The sequence below is a fragment of the Prionailurus viverrinus genome, chromosome C1, assembly GCF_022837055.1.
Source record: "Prionailurus viverrinus isolate Anna chromosome C1, UM_Priviv_1.0, whole genome shotgun sequence".
Lineage (NCBI taxonomy): Eukaryota > Metazoa > Chordata > Mammalia > Carnivora > Felidae > Prionailurus > Prionailurus viverrinus.
The window spans coordinates 68,593,102-68,611,990 of record NC_062568.1 but is presented as its reverse complement, the minus strand read 5'-3'; positions in this window follow the sequence as shown (position 1 = coordinate 68,611,990).

Genomic DNA, 18,889 nt, shown 5'->3' with positions numbered 1-18,889 from the left:
GCCCTGCGTTGGGCTCTGTGCTGACAGCTCAGACTCTGTGTCTCCCTCTCTCTCTGTTCCTCCCCCACTTATGTTCTGTCTCTCTTAAAAATAAATGAACATTAAAAAAAATTTTTTTAAATAATAATGCTATCCAACAATCAACACTTGTCTTGACCCAAAAAAGTGGTCATTACTCGAGTCCATCACATTATAGGTTGATAACCCTTGGGGAGTGACCAGGTGCCATGCCTATCTCTGATTCCTGGAACTCCAAAAGCACTTGGCTGAAACCCAGTGGTCATGCTGATGCATCTCGCCCCCTCCACCGCACCGCCCCCCCCACCCCCAGCATTGTTTGGCTCTTTTTCAGGAACAAGAAAATTGTCTGAGACAATATTGAGACTTCAGCCAATGCCAGTATGAATCAATAAGACAGTTAGTCCTAACCACCTCACTTTGGCTTAGCTCAGTTCCTGGTCCTCTGACCATTGTCAGAAATTCTCCTTGCTGGAATATTTAAGTGTTATGAGGCGCACTTGTTCTTATAAATGTACAGAAGTTCAAGGTCAGCCATGAATCCCCAGAGGGACAGTAGCAAAGTATAAAGAGGATAGTAGATACCAGCTGGAACACTAGACTAGGAGATTAGGAGACTAGGATTCTACTTCTGACCCTTACTAGTTCTTAAACCTTAAACAAGCCACTTAACCTTTCTGATCCTTGTCAAATGGGTGTAATAACACCTGACCCCCACCCCACCCCCAGTTTAACTTTACCAGTGGCACACACTGGGAAGAAGACAAAATGGGCACTGAGGTTTGTAATAAGCTATTTCAAGAGTAGTGAGAGCAAGGTGGTACCAGGATGACGGTTCTGGAAGCTTCTAGAACTATAGTAGCAGGAGAACTATAAGAAGTGCTATGAAATGAGCCTCGAATAGGAATTAAAGGAAAAGCTGAAGATTTGGGGTCAGATGGAAGCGAGGAATAAACAGAGGAGGGTGATACGGGAAATGGGAAGCTAAGATGGCAGGACCACTAGACTTGCCTCTCCTGCAGGTGATAGGAAGGCCAACCACCCAAAGGAAGGAAGAAGAGAAGAAGGGTACTAGTCTCTCCTTCTAGATTGGAAGATGTATTGCAAGAGAAGAGACACTGCTCAAAGGGAGGTTATGCAGTAAGGACCCCAGCAGTAATTTAGGCCCACAATTGCAGTCACTCAAATCACCGAATTATAGAAAGGGGGAAGTTTGATGTGAACTTCAGATCTGAAAGGAATTGAAATTATCTCAGAGAATGTGTAATAGGAAAAGGGCCAGTCCAATCAGATTGCTTTGTGGCGATATGGCTGTACATGTTGAAAGCCAAAGTGGCTGTTCCCTCCCCCTCCTGAGGAGTAAGCCCTGCATGGATGTGCTGTGATTCCACTCACTGGAAGCCCCTGTGATATGTTCACAGGCCCAGCAAAAACCATGACAATGGTGGAGGACTGTGTCAGGAGGTACAAGCCTGGGGATTTGATGGCGGACACTCTTCTTTAGCTCATTTCAGTTCAGTTCAGCACGCTGTCTGAGGCACTGGGACACAAAGATGAGTACAAAGTGGACCCTGCCTACCACAAGACCCTAGACCAAAGGGGAACAGGCATGCCAACAGATCAACATGCAGAGCGAGTTTAGAAATGGTTTGGTGAGAATGGGGGGCATGCTGAGGAGGAGGTCTTACACAGTAAAGAAAAAAATGTGTTGGCTAGGGAGATCACTAACCCACATGCAGATCTTGAATAAACAGTCTTTAGTTAAGGTTTCTATTATGGAAATTTTCTTTTTTTTTTTAATTTTTTTAACGTTTATTTATTTTTGAGACAGAGAGAGACAGAGCATGAACGGGGGAGGGGCAGAGAGAGAGGGAGACACAGAATCCGAAGCAGGCTTGGAAATTTTCAAACATACACAAGAGTTGTATGAATATCATACTGAACCCTCAGGTACTCATCACAAAGCTTCAACAATATGGCCCATCTTGTTGAATCTATAGCATCCAGCCCCCGACTTCTCCTTCTTCCTCTCTCCTTCTGGATTATTTTAGAGCAAATCCCAAGCATAATTTCATCTATAAATACTTCAACATGCTATCTCCAAAAGATAAACACTCGTGTGTTCTCTCTCTCTCTCCCTCTCTCCCTCTCCCTCTCTCCCTGTAAACAAAATTTTACAAATATTGTGGAGCAAAAGAGAGTGTTATATAAACAATCCAAGAATCGTTCACTATGAAAGAAGACTGGTATTGCTGTGTGAGCTACAAGAGCCAGAAACAAGTGCAAACACACACACACACACACACACACACACACACACACATACACACACACACACACACACACACACACAGCTGAGCCAGTCGTGCTCACAGAAATGACAGCTGTGAAATTTGAGGAGGCAGTGAGACGCAGAACCTCAGAAAGGGAGGTAGAAAATGAAGGTGGTCTTCAGGTTGAAGAAAAGAAACAGGTAAACATAAAGTTAGTGGGAGTAAACAAAAGGTACAGGAAGAAACCATTGGGGTAAATTAGTTCTTACTGAGGAACAGAATATAGAAAACCCTAACAAATAGCTAGTTCTGAGGTTACTCAGAGGACTAATGGGGTGATAGGCTTTCTTTAGATGGAACCCAAGTCCAAGGTGGGTATGGCTGATTTTGGGGTATGTATTACGTTTTCAAGTGCATGTCGGGATGTCAGCTGGAGTCACCGCCCCCTTCAAATACATCAGATGAGCTCAAACCCCAGCCTACCCCTAGTGGATGTTCAAAGCCCTTCCACAATGTCTGTGAATCTCCAGGAATCACCTCTGATTTCCAACGAATTTGGTGTCCCTGAGTCCCACCACCCTGATCTCATTTTGGCCCTTTTCCGTGATTTCCCAAAAGCCTACTCCAGAGGGTAATAGACATATCAAAGATTTAGCAGAGTTTACATCACAGCAACCAGACAACCTGCAGCAGAATATGAGCTATCCCAGATTTTATGTGTATGTCCTTCCACTACCCATTCCCCTCAACCCAGGATTTTGTTCACTGCTCATTGTAGCCCTGGCAGGCCCCTATTCCTCCCACCGTCTTGCTGATGGCTTCCCCTCTCTCACCCCCATCCTCATTTTTCTGCTCTTCCCCGCCTCCTAATTTCTGTTCAGTTCCACATCAGCAATTAGTATTTCTCGTGTTGTCTTGACCCCTGGAAAACACAACCTCAGGGAGTCACTTTATCCCCCCAAATAATCTCCCTGTTTCCAATAAGTCTGACATCAACTATCAGGATGTCAACATTTTCATCCAAAAATGTTCTGAGTGATTGATTAATTAATTAATTAATTAATTATAAAGGGTGAAGTGACAGAGAACCTGAGCCAAGAAAAATAAGCCAAAAGAAAAAGCAGAGAACTTCCAAAGGAAATGTTGAAGGACTGAAAGACAAACACATGAAATTAGGGTGAGCAGAGCTCCAAGTAAAAATACATAATACGGATAGAATTTTGAACCTGCTTTTGCATACAGGATTTCATGAAATCTTCGCAAAAATCACAAGGTGATAGCTGTCACTACCCCACTTTGCAGATGACAAACATGAGCCTCAGAGAAGTTAAGAGATTCCCAGGGTGTAATAGTGTAAGTGGAGGAATTTCTCTGGAAATCTCTTAATCCCAAATCTAAAGCTATCCTCCATGACCCCATGAGATCACAGGCTGGAGCTGAAGCTTAGAGGTCTCCAAACAGAGAGGATCTGGATATAATTCTGACTTTAAAATAGAGCTGAATTTGAAGACAGAAATCTATGTGAAAGGACTGGTTTGGGACTAATCAAATCCCTCAATAGGGGAAAAGCCATTCGAGTTCCGATTTTCCGGGTTTTGTTTAAAAGATACAAGTTATTCTTTCTTTTCATGTGGTGGCAGAGATTAAAATTATTTATTTTTTAAAAAATTTTTTAATCTTTATTTCTGAGAGAGACAGAGACAGAGTGCAAGCAGGGGAGGGCCAGAGAGAGAGAGAGGGAGAAGTCAAATCCGAAGCAGGCTTCAGGCTCTGAGCTGTCAGCACAGAGCCTGACGCAGGGCTCGAATCCACAAACTGTGAGATCATGATCTGAGCCGAAGTCTGCCGCTTAACTGACTGAGCCACACAGGGGCCCCGAAATTAATTTCTTAAAATATAGGGAATTAGGAAAAGGAGTGAAGAGCCAAAGACATTCTCCCCTTCAAAGATTACAGAATAATGGAACTTTTTTTTCAATGACATAAAGAGAGTTTTCCAAAGGAATATAGGCAAAGGCTTCCAAGAATAAAATAGATATTGCCACAGAAGCATTTAAGAGAGAGCACAGACAGATAAAACCAAGGTGAAGACACCGGGGCTGAAACAGTGAAATCAAAGAACGGATGTAACAGAATGGGGTTGTTAAGAGCAGAATCAGGTCACACAAGAACAAAAACACTCCCTTCAAAAATCGAAGGTCTGTGAAAAGAGAGAGGATTGTTGCAAGATTAAAACGGGCAGAATCCGGTACCAAAAGAGAGCCTGGAGATAATGGAAGGGTTTAACCAGACATATTAAGTGCAAGGAAAGATTGAGCAATGCACTTGGCCGTGGCTGATGGAAGAAACGAGTGATCCGACAGCAGACATCATGGGTCAAGTGGTTCTAAGTGAGCCAGATCTGGAAGCAAGAGAGCCATCCTGGCCCTGGCAGACATGGTCTAGTTCCACCAGGCTTTTAAGAACTGAGCAAACCACTGTTTTCGACGGCAGACACTAAAGAGGAGGGTGCAGTGAGCTGAACAGTGAAATAAGGCGCTCACAATATTTTACAAAGGAAAGAAGGTAGACATTGAGAATAAGATGCGACTATCTTTACAAGCATAGAGTGGGAGACTTTCGTAGGAAAGTTTCCACAACATAACGAATACTCAACAAAGTGGAAAATAAAGTCTAGACTGGTATGAAATCACAAAACATGCCAGGGGCTTAACGGGGATAAACAACAATGGGGAAGAAGTGGGAGAGGAGGGATGGCACCATGGTCACACAAGAAAGTGGTGAACAATGGTCTTTGCTGTTCCTCCACAGACTGGTCACTTCACCTCCCTTCCGGGTAGCCCTGAAGTGCACCAAAGGAAGGAGCTGAGGTAGGACAAGTCAGTCTGTGTTTTCCGAGCAAGGATGAGGGCCCCATACTGACACACCTGATTTCTTTCAAAAACAGCCTGGAATAGTTTTGTGTGAGATCTCCTGGTTTTTATGTATTAGGTCAATTTTTTGTTATTGTACACCGTGCAAACCAAACCGTTCCAGCCTGTGGGTTGGATTTGGCCCGTGGACCATCATCTCACACAAGCTGCATTTTGCTCCTCAGGTTTGCACAGCAATCCTTAGTTCCTGAGGACCTGAGGGGTATAAGAGCAGAGCCTGCAGTGGGGGTGGAGGGAAAGAAGTTAGCAACAAGGAGAATTCAGCTAGAGGTCAGATGTGAAGGTTGAAAGGGAACAGCTGACTTTTGGCCAGAACCCAGCTTTAGTTTCCTCAGATGGTATCAATCTGGAAGTTACTGAAGGCTTATGCCAAGACTGACAAAACAAAATACAAGGTCATAAAAATGAAAAACCAGGGAAATCTGATCATCTTGACAGGATGGACTGATGCAGAGGCTAGGACCAAGAGGGCTTTTACTTCAAGGTTTGGTGGCTGTACAATAGTAACTATCATTTTCTGAGATTTTACTGTGTGCCAAGGGTGTTCTGTTATATCTAACCTCTAATATTTACAACAACCCATTTTACAGATTCCGAATGTATTGTCCAGAGAGGTTAAGCCCCAAACACCCCCAGACCCTTATTCATGCTTTTCTTTTGACGTGGTAATTTTTCCCTAGTCTTTTCTGCCAAGATATCCATTACAATATTATTTATTATAGATACCCAAGAAGTAAAAACATGTCCATACAGAAACATGTATACGAACGTTTATAGCAGCATTATTTGTAATAACAAAAAGTTGAAAACCACCCAAATGTCCATCAACTGATGAATGAGTAAACAAGATATAGTATATCCATACAGTGGGATATTATTTGTCAACATGGATGAATCCCGAAAACATTATAAATGAAAGAAGCCAGTCACAAAGGACCGCGTATTGTATAATTCCATTTATATGAAATGTCCAGATTAGGCAAACCTATAGACACAGAAAGTAGACTAGGGGTTGCCTAGGGCTGGGGTAAGTGGAGGGATGCAGATATTTGGTGGTGGCAGCTAAAGACTGTGGGGTTTCTTTTTGGAGTGATGAAAATATTCTAAAATTGATTGTATTTATGGTTGCATACCTCTGAAAATACTAAACCCCATTGAGTTGTACACTTAAGTAGGTGAATTGTATGATATACACATTACCTCAGAAAATGTTACCAAAAAAAAATAATAAACAACAGAAAACTAGATATTGAAACATCAGTCATGTGTCATGACACACATAAAGGAGGTGATAAAGGTTGGCACTGTTTTTATATTCTAGCTCCCTCCCAAGGCCCCATCCTAGCTCACTGTCCCCAGTGTTGGGGTCTGGCTTTACCCCCAGCCTCAGACTAGACAAGGCACCTGAAAAGCTATTCTTCGGGCTTGGACTGGAGCTAGAAGCAGTAACAGGTGTCAGTATCTCATTTATTTCCACAACAGCCCCGTGAGAAGGTATTATTATCATTTCCCTTGGAGGGAAGAGGAAATATTTAGCTAGATTACATCATTTACTGAAGAGCGAAGCTAATGTATTACATAAGTAGGGTATAAACCCAGACACCCAGCCAATGTTTAACTGCTATCTTCCAGAGACCGGGTGGGTCCTAAGAGTAGGACACCACATTCTCATACACTGTTAGTGGGACTGTAAATTGTTGCATACTTTCTGGAAGACAGTTTGGTTGGAGGTATCAAAGGTCAAAAATAGAGACATACTTCTTTGATCCAACAACCCCACTTTTAGAAATTTATTCTGTAAAAACCATAGAACAAGTTAACAGATATATATAAACACAAGGTATTTCATCAAGGTGTTGTGTACATAACAATAGGCCAAAAAAAAACTTTTTAAAAGAAAAATCCATATTTCCATCCACAAAGGATTGGTTAAATGATGGCGTAAATACATCCCTCTGCTGCAGTGACCCAGGAATGTCAGGTTTTGTGGATAGGAACTGGGGGGTCCAAAGGTAATAAGGGAATAGGGGGTAGGAGGAAAGAACCCTCCCCAAAACTAAGTCACAAAACCCAGCATAGCCTGGCATGCGTCCCACTCAGGAAGGTCACCTCCTTACCACTATCCACGTCTTCACGAGGATTGTATTAATGAAAGAATCATTCTTCAGTGTTATTTACCTGAAACATGACGTTTGACATTAATGTTTATGGAATGCTTCCGTAATTAAAAAAACAAAAAAAAAAAACAAAAAAAAAAAACCCACCTAGACCTTGGGTTGCAAAGTACTACCTCTAAGTAGACTGAACTAGCTGTATGAGACTTGAGATCTTCAACATAGTCCTGGGGGGCAAGGCCAGCCTCCCTTCCTTCTGTAGACCTCTCAGGCTTACCTCTGCATCCATATTTCTTCTTTCTCTGACAGGACCAAACTCAGCAACAAAGTCAGAGACAAAAAAAGGCAAGTCCAGAACCTGATCACATTTATCACTGTTGCAGATGGATGCAAACAAATGAGTTTGAAACAAGTGATATTTATATATTTTTAAATTACTTTTAAACAATGTGTAATTGAGAAATCTTCTTCTAATCCCATTACTGAACTGTAATGGGAGCACGTAGAACTTTTTTATTTAAGACTTGGGGAAGCTTCAGGCTTTAGAAATGAATGGCTTGCTATATACCAAAGAGAGGAGGAAATATAAGGTCTGAGACTGACTGATGGACACTGTCTGAAGTGTTTGATGAGCTCCACCGTGATATACTTAATTTCACTCCTCACCTGTGACAGTAGATTGCCCAATGACCTTTTGGTACAATGTAAAAGTTAAGACGAGTCTTAGGTTTAGGAAACATTTGTTTCCCCAAGAAGACTCTCTGGTTCACATGATATCACTGCCAATGCATGAACCTGACAACTGTACTGTGGTTATATCCAATACAAACACATGCTGAAATACTTAGAGGTAGAGGATCATGAGCTTAGATGGTTCAAACACTAAATTAGGAGTTCATGGATAGATAGAGTGGACTCATATGGGATAAAATGCTAATAATAGGTTAGCCTGGTAAATGGTGCACAGATCTTCTTTGTGCTGTTTTTATTTTTATAGTTTTTTTAAATTTGATATTATTTCTAAATCAAGTGTTGAAAGTAAAAAAGACTCTAGGCCAGAATCTAAGAATACACTACTGCTTCTCAAATGGTAGCATATCACACTGGGAATATTACTGGCTTACATCTGATATTATTTTATTTGTTTACAATTAGTTTTTACAATTATTTTAAATAGATTATGCATTTATGTGATTGAAAAATCTGAACACTTGGAAAAGGTAGACACTGAGAAATGTCACTCCTGCCGCATCACCGTCCACTTAGCTACCTCTCACACCTGCGGATAATTACATTTCTAAGTTTCTGATTTATCTTTCCAGTGATTTTTAAAAAAAATTTTTTTAATGTTTCTTTATTTCTGAGGGGGAGAGAGAGAGACAGAGCTTGAGCTGGGGAGGGGCAGAGAGAGAGGGAGACACAGAATCCGAAGCAGGCTCTGGGCTCCGAGTTGTCAGCACAGAGCCCGAGGTGGGACTTGAACTCAAGAGTTGTGAGAGCATGACCTGAACTGAAGTTGGATGCCTTACTAACTGAGCCATACAAGCACCCCCTTCCAGTGATTATTTATGCAGATATGAGTATATATTATTCCTCCTTTCCTTACAGAAAATGGGCCGTGCTGTACACACCATTCGGCACTTTGCTTTGGTCACCTAGCAGTATATCATGTAGATCTCCCCATTCTATCACTTTAAGATATGATCTTTATAAAGAAATGGATATAATACCTACTTCCTTTATTTACACAGAATGTATGCCCAACCCTAAAATTTGGCTGTGGGTTAAATTATATGTGCTTTGCATTTATATTTCACAGCTGACTAGAAAAGTCAACTTCTGGGATTGTCAAAGATCAAATTCAAAATACCTAGACATTTTCTTAAATATGCTGACAAGTTTTGAACATCAAGGAACAATAAAATTTTAAATATGTTTCTTGAAAGAACACTGAGAAGATGGGTTGACCACAGAGTTTACTTACATGTGCATTGTTCTTTTTTTAAACGCCTCTCTCTGGGAATTTTCAGACAGTGTTTGTTTTGTGTTTTTGTTTTTTGCTCTACATGGCTATAGCCCAGAACTGTCAGAGGAGATTAAGCTTATAAAAGAGAAGTTTCCAAATTTTTTAAATATTATAAGCAAATGGAATATTTTTTTTCTGTCTACAGTACAATTTAGTTCAGTTCAACAGACACTTACTAGGTCTTGTACAAACCACTGAGCTTTAAAAAATGGATAAGACATTGGTCCTGGCTGCAAGATGCATACAGATAATGCCTCTTTCATGTGGAAGCTGCTGTGCTGTAATATGCACTCACAAAATGCTACAGGAGAACAAAGGAAGGACACTTAGCCCTGCCTCATTAGAGAAAATTAGCAAAGTTACAAAGACAAGAAAATGCTGACCAGAAAAAGAAGGATGGGGGCAGCAGGGGTGCAGGTCATGAAGTTTCATGAAAACATGAAATTACCTAGCATAGATGGGGAAATGGCAAACAGCTCAGTGTCAGTGGAGTTCAAGGTGTTCACAGATGTGACTTAGGGGGAGGGGAGGGCCCTGTATGGTCTGCCACAGAGCTGGGACTTGACTCTGGGCAGCTGTTAAAGGAAGGAGCTTGGGCTTGTTTGCCTTTTAGAAGGCTCATCTTGGCTTTGACATGAAGAATGGATTTGAGGAGGGGATCAATCCATGGTCAAAAGGCTATAGGAATGGAGAAGAGGAGACATATTTGAAAAAACACTGCAGGGCTTGATGACTAAGACTGTGGATGAGAGAAGACCAGGAAGACGCTTGGGTTCTGACTTGTGTGACTCAGGGAGTGGTGGATCCATTAAATGAAACAGGGAAACCTAGGTAGAAGAGGGAGGTGATAACTTCTGTTTGGGTCACGTTGAATTTGAGGATAGCAAGCAGACACAGCTATGACTCTGATGATCAGAGGAAAGTTCTAGTATTAGAGATACAGATTTGGGCATTGTATTTATCCTGAGGCTGCTATAACAAATTACCACAAACTTGGTGGCTTAACACAATACAGGTTTATTCTCTTACAGTTCTAAGGTCAGAGGTCTAAAATCCATCTCATTGGGCCATAAGTCAAGGTATCAGTAGGGCTGGTTCCTTCTGGAGGCTCTGGAGGAGAACTTTCCCTACCTTTTCCTGCTTCTAGAAACCAACTACATTCCTTGGCTCACTGCCCTTTGTTCATCTTCAAAGCCAGCATTGTAAAATAATGCTTGCTTCTTCGATAGTCAAGTCTCCCCCTGCCTCCCTTTTATAAGGACACCAGTAATTACATTGGGTCCACCCGGATAATCCAGGATAATGTCCGCATTTTAAGAGCTTTAACTTATTCACATGTGCAAAATCCCTTTTGACAAATAAGGAAACATTCACAGGCTCCAAAGATTAGGACCTGGAGATAATTAGGGGACATCATTCAGCCTACATGTGTGGTTGGCATTACATTAAGTGCGAGTACATACATATAATCAATGGGGTGGACATGAAAGAAGAACACTGGATCAAGAACAAAGAAGTGGGAACACCAAAGTTAAGGGAGAGAGAATTGGTAGTTGGAACCCAAAGGAGATAGGGAAAAAGTCTGACCAGGAAGGTGAGTACGGGAAAGAGCTGGTGTCATGGAGGCAGAAACTAGTGAGTAACAGGAGGAGCTAGTGGCCAGTAGATGAAGTTGGGAAACCATCTGGAGGTCCCTAGGTGTCCTTTCCACAGCAACATCAGTGGAGTACAAGGGGTAGGATACAGATGGCAGTGGACAGCACTAATGCACAATAAGGAAGCATGGACCCCCCCTTTCAACAGGTTGACTAAGAAGAAAAGAGATGTGATGGCAACTAGAAAAACAATGCACACTCAAGAGAATTTATTTTGTTTTATTTTGCTTTGTTTCTAGGCAAGTATGAGTCCGGAGCATACTTGTAAGCTGAAAAGAAAGAGCCCATAGATTGAGAGATGCCAAAGATGTATGTAGGAGAGAGAATACCTGATAGAACAGGGCACCAAAATAGTCTGATGGATGTGAATTCCAAGAGCACAGATACATAAAATTTGAAATAAGACTATCCTTTGATCCAGCTTCTAGAAATTTATCTTACAGAAAGAAGTCTTACCAAAAAAACTTATAAAAATCCTCAATAAGAGGAAAAAATATACAAGATTACAAGATTCTTTAAAAGCAAAGATATATGTACAAGAGTGTTCAACATGGGAAATTTGAAACAATTGACATGCCTATCAGCAAAGGATTAATTAAATTCTGGAGTTGAGAGTAGCTTTAAACATGGAAAAAATTCCCCATATATGATATGATCCAGACATCATAAATAAAAGTGTTACAGAATTGATACAAAGCAAACAGCTTCTATAGACCCCATAAACAAATAAAGACTAGAAAAAATATTTCTAGTCTACTTATTATATAAAGAATTCCTTCAAATTCATTTTTTAAAGTGACAACCTAATAGAAAAATGAACAAAAGTTATACTGGCATTTCATAGAAGACAAAAATCAAATAGTTAGTAAGTACATATTTTTAATGTTTATTATTTATTTTTCAGAGAGAGAGAGAGAGCAAACTTGGAGGTGGAAGGAAGGGATAGAGAGAGAGAAAGACACAGAATCTGAAGCAGGTTCCAGGCTCCTAGCTGTTAGCTGTCAGCTCAGGTCTTGAGCTCAGGGTCATGAATCTATGCCCCGCTTTGGGCTCCTCACACAGCATGGAGCCTACTTAAAAAAATAATAATGATAAAATAAAAATAAAATAATATCTTTGAGAGAGAGAGTAACAGTGAATTACATTACATAGCAAGTACATGATGTAATATTCTGAAGCCATGAAAAAGAATTGGATCTGGATCTGATAAATTATGTGAAGTAGGGTTATACTATTTAAGTAAACAAACAAACAAATACATACATATATATGTATATAGCTAAATTCTAGGTATAGCAGGATTTCATATTTGGAAACAAAAGTTATTTCTGTTACTAGACAAAATAAGGACTGGTTAACACATCAACATGGATGAATCTCAGATGCATTAGGCTATGTAAAAGAAGCCACCGTCAAAAGGCTACACGCAGTGTAATTCCATTTATATGACCCTCTTGAAAAAGCAAAACGGGGCGCCTGGGTGGCTCAGTCGGTTGAGCGAACGACTTCAGCTCAGGTCACGATCTCGCGGTCCGTGAGTTCGAGCCCCGCGACGGGCTCTGTGCTGACAGCTCAGAGCCTGGAGCCTGTTTCAGATTCTGTGTCTCCCTCTCTCTGACCCTCCCCCGTTCATGCCTTGTCTCTCTCTGTCTCAAAAATAAATAAACGTTAAGAAAAAAAAAAAAAGAAAAAGAAAAAGAAAAACCGTAGGAACAGAAAATGTATCAGTGGTTGCCAGGGCTGGAGGTCAGGAAGGAGGTCACCGTAAGGGACACAAGGGAAGTTTTTTGTGATGAAAATGTTCCATAACTTACTTGTGGTATTGGTTCCACAACTACATACATTTATACACTGCACAAGGCAAAGTTTACTCTATGAATTATACTTCAACATATCTGACTTTTTAAAAAGTTTCTAAAGATTCCCAATAAACTGCCAATACTAATTACCCCTGGAAGAATGGGAGAAGAGGATCATGGGGCAGAAAGAATCTTTCACTTTTTACACTTCTGTATAATTTGGTTTATTTTTAGTAAGAATACACTACCAATTTTTGAAGAAGTTTGACTAAGTATGACATGCTCAAACATCCATTGTTTGAGGTAAATTAAAAAGGTAATGTTTCGGGGCGCCTGGGTGGCTCAGTTGGTTGAGCGTCCGACTTCAGCTCAGGTCACGATCTCACGGTTTGTGAGTTCGAGCCCTGCATCAGGCTCTGGGCTGATGGCTCAGAGCCTGGAGCCTGCTTCCGATTCTGTGTCTCCTTCTCTCTGCCCCTCCCCCATTCATGCTCTGTCTCTCTCTGTCTCAAAAATAAATAAACATTAAAAACAATTAAAAAAAAAAGGTAGTGTTTACATGTAACTAACACATAAAGGCATTTACAATCACTGTTAAGTAGAAAAAAAACCAAATTGTATGAAATACGCAATCATAGGGTTGGAAAAATATAATAGAACAATGTGTATACATATATATTTAAGTTTATATGTGGTTGTAACTGTGTATGCAAATCAGAAGGATACCTGTCATATATTTAACAGTAATTAAACAGCATTTACTTTTGGAGAATAGTATCATTGTGGGTTTGTAGAAGGGACTACTTTTATTTTTAACTTTGGTTGAACAGTTACAAGAGTATGTCATTTCTATAATCATAAAAAACATTATGGTTTTTACTTATTTATTTATTTTTGCCTACTTTTTTTTTTAATTAGATTTTTTTTTAAGTAGGCTCAACTCCCAACACAGGGCTTGAACTCACAACCCCAAGATTAAGAGTTGCATGCTTTAACCAACTGAGTCAGCCAGGCACCCCAACATTATGGTTTTCAAATAGCATAACTGAAGACGTTGCATTGACCAAAAGGAAGACTATCCATCCTGAGAGTGGAGGCAAGACCAACACGGATGTAGAGAACTTTGTAGGTTGGACAGCAGCTAGAAGAGTCAGTAATTCTGGCCTCAATTTTCTCAACAAAATAGGCCATCTGGTGCAGGGGAGTGGGCTTGGGGGAGAGTAAGGAGTTTAAGGAAGGTACAAAGTTCTGGAATAACTTAAGAGGTACAACAGGAAGGATTGAGGCTGAAAATTGCTACTGAGGGCAGAAGTTACAAATGCCCTCTGGGGCTTGGCCAGGAGGGGAATATGCAAGGGGTGCTGAACAGGAGCTTCAACAAACTGGGGTGGGCAGCCTTGACCTCTGGGGCAGCCCAGATCTTGGTGACTGCCACAGCCCAAGGTCACCATGACTCCAAGGGAAGGCAGAAATACAGCTTTTTAGATTAAATCATCCAACTGAAAATATCGCCAACTAGTTGAATGTTTTAAATGCTGGCCAGGCCAAAACAAGATCTAATAGCCCATGGCGGTGGGGGGGCTATGTCTGCATGGTTTTGTGTTTTTTTCCTAATATTACCCAACGTATTTTTTTATTCCCCTATTTCTTTACAGTCTAATCCCTTTTAACTCAGTAAAGCTTGTTTCAGCGGGAGGTGAGATACAGTTCAGAACAACAACAAAAAAATCTCTGCTCAGTTGTGATGTTCAGTACCTACCTTTTAAAGGAACCAGCAGAAACAATAGTTTTGAAATTCAAGCTTTCAGAGCCAAGAGCCAAACCCTTTTGAGAGAGAAAAGGGTTTTGGTATTTTAAAAACTTCCTCTCAGATATCTAGAGCAGGAGTCAGGCTTTTACAGAACTGGTGGGAGAAGGAATTCTACAAGATGTAAGAAGAGCTTGCCCTCCAGGAAAGAATTTGATCACTTGGTTGTCAGGAGCACTCAGAGAGGAGAGGAGAGTGACTCCTAAATCCAGATAGGTCTGAAGGGAGGGAGAGGAGGCCAGGGGTCACTCATGTCCCGCTTCCTTCTTGAACCCCTGGGAAGAAGCCTCTTCCGAGCCACCACTGTAGAGCAGCTGTATTAGAGTAGCAACTTGAGTAGGACAAGTCTAAACAGACAGAGGGACAGAGCTAGCCTCTCCTTTGACAAGCTTCCCTAAGAGGCTTGGATGGTACCAGAATTTCCCTCAGGCCTCAGAGAAGATGGAGAAATGAGAAGAGATGTCTGGCCTACAAGCCGCAGAGTCACCATGGCGAGGGCAGAACCAACCCTGTAGCTAAGGGCTTTGGAGTGAGCAGTCCACGTCACGGCAGGCCCCTGGGAGGTCCGCACGGCCAGTGGGAGCTGAGGTGGGCCGTGACCCCGTCTTATTTGCAACAGGCAATGAGAGTGAGCATCGCAGAAGATTCTGAGGCATGCTAAAATGAGAGCACAAAGAACTAGTGAACTGGCTGGGCAGTGGAGGACTAGTGTGCAAAAGGGATAAGAATACTCGTAAAATGATTCCAGTTACCCAATTAGTGGACTAAATCATACTTGAAGCACTGGCAATGCGGGAACACCCAGAAATAAAAAAAAAAGTTTTTTCTAAGAATATTCTTCCCTCACTTCCTCCCTACCCCTTCTCCAAAATAAACAAACCAACGAACACTAATGTAGTCACCACGAGAAACAACTCAGAGTTCCTTTTTGAATTACATCTAGGACAAGGGCACCATCACTTTTTCATTGCCTTGGGCACTAATGTGGCCCTGATTTTCAGGTGAGTACCTGAGAGATCTTATCTGTATGAGCTGAGGCGCGAGAGATACTCACAATGGAAGAACAAAGAGGGGTCAGGGTTAGAGAGGTCTCCCTAGGGTCAAGAGCTGGTGGGTGTCGTCAGAGCCCCTGTGGGCAGCCTTGGGCTGTGGCCATGGAGGTGGATAGCTAAGTGGGGGACAGGTTGAGGGGTAGAGAAGGGGACAGGTTGCTGACAAGGTCACCAGGATAAGGAGGTTGTAGGATGGAGGAGTGAGGTGCCAGTCTTCAGTGAAAGCTGGAGAACCTCCCAACTGTGAACAGGTGCCCGATGCCCTCATTTCCATAACTGGACCTTCATCTAACGTGGCCCATAGTCATGTTATATTGAATAATAGGTTTACATGGAATACTAACATAATTACACATTGATTCATAGCATCGATTATTTTTCTCAGGTTTGTCAGACTTTAGCAAAATTAGGATCCATATGTGCAACATTAGCTCTATTGTACTGCTTACTTTTTTTTTTAATTAAACACACATATAAAAGTCTCCTTCTTCTGGAATTTTCGATTGACAAAAGGAAACACAATATCATTTGGAAATTTTGTTTTTAGGCAGTTAAAGGTGGACCTGAGCTACCAGGGCCACCTCTTCTGTGCATTTTCATTTGACATTCACAGTGAGATTGCAGAGGCAATTTTTAATTTCCCTTTTTTTTTTTTAAGTCTCCAGAGAAAATTACTATCCAGGAATGATGGGTTTTTTTTAACTTGTTTTCATTTTCCCTGTGCCAGACTAAGCATTCCTGAGAGAAAACAGACCTTCTCAGGGAATCCATACTCAGCACATGATCTCCAATTCTGAGTGAATAAACATTTTTCCTACCTAAATGAGTAGAACACAGGCTAGAAGGGAATCTAGGTTGACTCCTCGTTGATCTTTAGTTTTACAGCACATTAGGCTGGTCCCTTCTCCTTAATGATTTAAGTATCTGATGCTAAGCTTTCTTATCAAATAAACTCAAAGTCTGGCTTTATTCGATCTTCAAGTTTGTAGCTAAATATTTAACTAGGGTCTGAAGAAAGAGGAAAAAGTCAAGTTGGTTGTTGCAAAGGGTGATCTAATTCCTGCCATTTTAAACGCTCTGCTCTGCCAAGTAAGGGAGGTTCTTTTTGTTTTGCAGCAATGCTCACCTAACTTTCTCCAATGTGTATTTCACCTTGCTACTTGAGGCTTCTGTAAGACCTGAGGCAGCACTAGATCCAGTCTAGGAATCAGTAGGGTTAGGGAGGTCCTTGTGAAAATCAAAGTAAGCAGTGTGATGTCCTTGATGCCATGGACTACATTTTCAACTATCCATGCAGAGAGAAGGAGAAATTTTAGTGAGGAAAACGCAGATAATATGGAAATCCTTTGTATTTACTTTGGACCCTTGTCCCAGTGCGCACACATTTCTGTCAAGTGGCCATGCGCCATGATTGCAAATGTACACAAGGTATGGTGGGAGATACTGACTGAGTTGCTTTTGTATCTCCTTGGAATCTTAAAAATGGTAGGGAAGGCTGTGTCATGGGATGGAGACTCTTGAGGAAAAACTCTGAGATCTACTGGTCTCCTGAGTCAGAAGGTTTCTATTATATGTTATGCCAGCTGCATGATTTTCCGACTGCTGCTGTAACAGATTGCCACCAATTCAGTGGCTTTAAAAAACAAACAAAAAGACCCCACATTCGACTATCTTATAGTCCTGGAAATCAGATGTCCCAAACGGCTTTCATGGCCCAAAATCAAGGTGTTGGCAGGGCTTTGTTCCTTTCTGAAGGCTCTAGAGGAGAATCCATTTCTTTGCCTCTTCCAGTTTCTAGAACCACCACACCCCTCCATCTTCTCCTTCTGTTGTCACATCTCCTTTCTCTGACTTGGATCCACTTGCCTCCCTCTTACAAGAAGCCTGTGAATATACTGTCCCCATGCAAAACTCCAGGTTCATCTTCGCATCTCAAGATCTAGAATTGTATCAGGAATGTCCTCTTTGCCTTGTAAGGTGACACATTCATAGGTCTCGGGGATTAGGACGTTGTTCAGCCTACCACACCAGGGCAGGCCCCGTTTCCTCAAACCTGGCACTGATCCCAGTCTTCAGTTACCACAGCAGGCTTCATCTGGGCCAGGGCTCTGCAACACCCACAGTCAGTGATCCTTCTGCTGGATCCCTCACCTACTCCATGACCTACTTCTGCTGTAATACATCCAAGCCCCCAGGAGGACTCTTGGAACACTGCACGGAGCCCACAAAATCATTTCAACCCAAGTGAAATGGATATGGTGAATAAGCATGAATGATGAATTATGATATAATCAAAATACACTTTTATCTTTGTCTTCCACTGTCTTTTAAAATTTTGCTCAGGAAAGAGATGCTCCTGTCCTTGCCTCTATGAGTATGTCTCAATGCGGACACGGTTAGCATTTCAAGCAGAGCAATTTTCAGGATTTTTAGTATCCCAGGCTCTAACCTTCTAAATGCCAATAGCACTTTCTTCGCTAATTATTGTGATAATCAAAACATGCTCCCACATACTTCCTTTCTTTTTTAGTCTATTTATTTATTTTGAGAAAGAAAGCGAAAGAATGAGCTGGGGAAGGGCAGAGAGAGAGAAAGGGACAGAGGATCTGAAGCAGACTCTGCACTATTAGCACAGAGCTCCATGCGGGGCTCAAACTTATGAACCATGAGATCATGACCTGAGCCAAAGTCAGATGCTTAACTGACTGAACCACCCAGGCCCCCCGCTCCCATGGACTTCCTAAGGATCTTCAGGACGTGGAACTGCCCCAAACTCAGGCAGACCCCTGGCTTATCAATTCACTCTCAGGTCCCAGGAACTAATTTCTGATGGCCCCTTTAGGGCACATACTCAGTCTCTATTCGGTAATTACGATGCCTGATTAATGCAAAAAACCAAAACTCTGATAGACTTATTTTTTTAATGTTCATTTATTTTTGAGAGAGGGAGAGAGACAGAGCGTGAGCAGGGGAGAAGCAGAGAGCAAGGGAGACAGAGAATCCGAAGCAGGCTCCAGGCTCTGAGCTGTCAGCGCAGAGCCCAATGCAGGGCTTGAACTCACAAACCATGAGATCGTGACCGGAGCCGAAGTCGGACACTTAACCGACTGAGCCACCCAGGCTCCCCAAAACTCTGATAGACTTAAGGCTGCTGCCAGGGAAAATCTACAATAGGGGATTTTGGTCAACTTCTCCCTCACCCCATTCAGGGCC